Below are 4,367 nucleotides of genomic sequence, written 5' to 3' on the forward strand. Positions count from 1 at the left end.
TGCACTTTAGCCTCCTCTTCCTTGCATATAGCTTTTAAAGAAGCAAGCCCTATCTGTCTTAATCTTGATTTGTTCAGAAGTAGGAAATTCTGATGTATCATCTCTGAACCCAAATGAGCAGTAGCTGACCTTTTCAAGTGATACCCCTGTCCCATTGCTTCTGCAGAGCAGACAGACCTTCTCCCGGCCTCACACTCTCTATGCCTGAAACTTACATGTAGATATGCCAGATCTAAGCCTGGTGCAGCTTTTTCTGCCTCTGGAAACAAAAGTCCTTTCTGGCTTCCAGGATTGTACATGGAAGTTCTCATCATCTTTCTTGCTTTGGTTGCAATGTTCTCCTGTATGGATGGTAGCTGAGGGAGCGGAAGTGGGCTCAGATCCTTGGGCCAGCGGTGGAGTTGGCTTTCAGCATCAAAGAACAAACATTTAAATAAGCAGGAAATGCTTGTTAAAATATCTGTGCTGCCTATGTTAAACAGGCAAAGTTGTCATTGAAATACAGTACATGCAGACAGCCTGGAGTTGCTTGTAGAGTGAACCACTGAACATGTCCCTAGGAAGGATTTAATTAGTAAAACCCAACCAGGACAAACCAGGAGGGAGAAACCTTTCCCTGAGGAAAGGCTTCAAGTTCCTTGAGACCCTGCAATTCTGGATCTCTCTGACTGCTCTGCAATTTCACCTACAATGTAGAGAGGACTTCATGTGTCTTTTTTGTGCTCAAAGAACCCTCACTGGCTACAGAAATGAGGGTAGAATCAGAGAACAGTACCCCAATCTTAATAGTGTCTCCAGACAAAACTCTCAGCAGCATATTTAGCTATTGTTTTCTGCACCAGACACCAGATCTTCTTCCACCCCTCACTTTCCTTGTAATTTTGTTCTTTAATAACATTAATTTTTGCTGTCACAAGTTACAGGGGAAGAGGGTTTCTATTCAAACTCCAGACACAATTGTACACAACAGTACAAGGGAGTTACGCAGGAAGTCGTTCCAGATGAAGATAGGATGACAGCCAGCATCTAAGAAGAAAGAGTTGGTCTGGAGCCAAGTTTACTTTAGTCCACTATGAAATTATGGACTACTAGAAAAGTCTGGATGTGGATTTGGGCACAGAGTTTCAACACTGCTCTGTTCAGTAGATGGGGAAGTTACAGGAAGGAAGGGTTGTTGACCTTACTGTTTTAGCTTGGGCCCTTCTCCAGCCACAAGCAGCCTGAAGGAAAGTTGAGGCTGAGTAAATTACTCTTCTTCAAGTCTCATTGCATTTCATTGCATAAAGGGGAAAAAACAAAACAAAACAAAACAACACCACAGAGAGAGAAAATAAAGAACAAGTCAGTTGTTTAAAAGACAAGTAACAGGAATTTGTTTCATGTTGGCTTTAAAACAATAGGATTCAAGCCCATGTGGGACTGACAGAAAGAAATCACAGAAAATGTTGGGAGAAATACAGATGAGCTGAACTATGGGCAAACTAGAAAAGAACACCCATAGGTTAAAAAAATTACACGTCCAATTAAGTAATTTGAAGTGAAGAGTTTCCAGGAGATATAATGGGGGCTGTAACAATCATAATGTAAAAGCAATAATCAGTGATGACAAGGAGATTACAGAAAGCTAAATAATTTATTTGCGTTGGTCTTCAAAAGTAGAGATGATAGCAGGAAATAGCAGGTCTTTAGTTGTAAAATAAACGTAATGTGAGAGGTTTGCTTTTGGTTTAGATGAGTGTAAGGAAATAAATGTTAATAAAGCACCTGCATCGGGTCATGTTTTGCAGTGACTGAAGAAACAAAGGATAAAATAACCAACCTATTAGCCAAAGTACACATGTGAGTATTAAAAATAGTACTCACTGCAACAAACAATGCCAAGATAGTGAGCCATGTACTTGTTCCTATAATGGGTACTTCAAAGGATGTGAGCATTCTGATTACAATCTCATTACCAGCAGAAATTGTTAAGGAAGTACTTACATTTTTCTTCTTCTTAATGATAAAATCACATGTAGTGGGAGGCACCAAGACTTAGAAGAATGAGCAAAGATGGAAAGTTCAGACACTGTTATTCTTTATTTGTACTCAGGTGGTGGCCAGGACCCAGAAAAACTCTGGATACGGAAAAGGCCTCTTCCCCAGAGATCTCCCCTGTAGTCTTACAGGGAGATTTGTGTCTTTTCACAGTTCTTCTTCACTTTTTCTGTGTTACCAGACCAAAGGGACTAAAAAGAATACTTGATACTTATTGTTAATTCACATTCATAAGGCTTTTGGCACTATAAGAAGTGCCAAGTGTTTATTATTTTTCAATAACAACTAGAAAGAGCCTAATTTTAACAGTCAGACTTGCATTTTCACATATCCTTTGCTGTCACATTTTCACAAAACTCACTCACCACGTTTTTTAATCAGAGGGCTATGCAGAAAATCCTCAAACCTAACAAGAAAAATAACTGTCTTAGGATTTGTAAGAAACAGGCTCTGTTAACTGACTTCAGCTCAGAAGAGGAAGTTAGTACTCAAGGTCAGGACCAAAAGGGGTGGCAGTACACAGTAATAGAACTGCTCTTGCCAAGGGATGTGTGCATGTAAGGCGCAGGTGGAGATGAAGAAAACATACTTGCAATAAACGGCATTTTTTGAAATTTCTATTGAGGAATCCAGAAACAACAGCCTCTCTGTTGACTTGATCAGAGACACAAGGAATAGCCTTCACCCAGCAAGACAAAGGGGTCCCAGACAATCTTCTAATCCAAAAACAGGACATATGTCCCTCAGCCCCTCCCATGACCATCATTATCCCCCTTCCAAAATTTGGAGTCACTCCACATCTTCCTGGCACTAGAAGACAAGTGCTCTGTGTGCCGCTGGTCTATTACAGTATCACCACAAATTCAGTATCTGTAAAAATCCTGTTTAGTTGTTAGTTTACAATGCAGTGATCAGAGAAGGACCTTTCTCATTTTGTATTTCAGTTGCCCAGGTTCATGGGGTCAACAGTACCTAAGGACTCTTCCAGGGAAACCATAGATGAACACTGAGAGGAGATGCCCTTCCCTGCACAGAACTGAACTGTTGTTCACCCAGCAGTTCCTAAAGGTCAAAGCATTTTTAAGCACTGTACAGTCTAAGGATAACTACCCCAGACATGGTTGGGTGCCTCTGTTGAATAGGGTGAGCACTCAAAGGAATAACACTTGTTCCTGACTCCAGATCTCATAATGCCAGAGCCTACAGAAAATAATAAAGCTCTGAGCATGCTAATATCTGCCATTTATGTGCTAACATGACCCAAAAGTGCCCTAGGAACAGAGCCCAGCACTGCCAATTCACTCAAAGAGACTCTTCACCTCTTCCTGATCAGATCATGAGAAGGAAACAACTGCCAGATCTGCTAAGAGAGGAGAAACAGTATCTGCTCATGTGGTTTTATAGATATATTTATACCCATGTAATAAATACATATACATATATATATATATATAGGCTCTTACTTTATTTTTAGACCTCTCTAATTAGGCTGGTTTAAGAGTCACCTCCTGTCCCCTTCTGCCCCATAATTATGAAAACACCTCCCCAGTACAAGTCCTGGCTCAGATAAATTTATTACATTGTAGAATAAAAACTTGTTGTTCATAATAATGTGGTCAGAGTTATTTTCTCTCTTACTGGATGGGAAAGACTTCTCTTTTTTCTTTCTTTCTTTTTTTTTTTTTTTTTTTTTTTCCCTGGTTATAAATATAGCACAAACTAAACAGAGCCACTCTGTAAAGTAAAAATACTGCAAGCTTTTTATCAGGAAGGACAGCTCGTCACCTTGTCTCTCTCGGGACTGGAAATAGAAATTTCCAAAAGTGAGAGCTTTGAAAATCCAGTGTGCTAAAGAGGAAAGGAAGGGGAAAGGGCTACCTTGGTTTGTCAAGGAACAAATATTTTCTTTTATAGAGGACAAATAATAACTTGACATGTAACATTCACAACAGAGCAGCCCAATCACTGAATTCCCACTGACTCACGAGCGAGGAGGTACCACCCATTTTGAAAATAGCAAAAGCATCCCTATTTCTTGCACATCAGTCTGGAATCTTTTGCTGCATGCAGAAAACTGTGACTGTTCCAAGGCACCACGGAGCAAAACTGCCAAGATCTGGGGCTGAGAGCAGCTCTTCATTAGAAAGTTAGTAGGCATTACAAAGCTTAATGCATTAAAGGCAGTGTAACATCTGGAGAACTTCAATGTGAAGATAGTAAGGAAATGCAGATTTTGGTGTGTTTTTATTCCTTTGAGGTGGGTCAAAGTTAGGCCTAAACTGAATGTGTGTCATCTGGATCAGGTATTTTCAGAGGAGGGAAGTGCAATT

General features: G+C 40.1%; 1 protein-coding gene across 2 annotated transcripts in view; it reads left to right on the top strand.

Annotated features, from left to right (window-relative positions):
• SYN3 (synapsin III) overlaps positions 1–4,367 on the top strand; it is a 179,259-nt gene that overhangs the window by 147,616 nt on the left and 27,276 nt on the right. The gene's annotated exons all lie outside the window — the stretch shown is intronic.

This window comes from Chaetura pelagica, unplaced genomic scaffold, assembly GCF_000747805.2.
Source record: "Chaetura pelagica isolate M959 unplaced genomic scaffold, ChaPel_1.0 scaffold79, whole genome shotgun sequence".
Taxonomy (NCBI): domain Eukaryota; kingdom Metazoa; phylum Chordata; class Aves; order Apodiformes; family Apodidae; genus Chaetura; species Chaetura pelagica.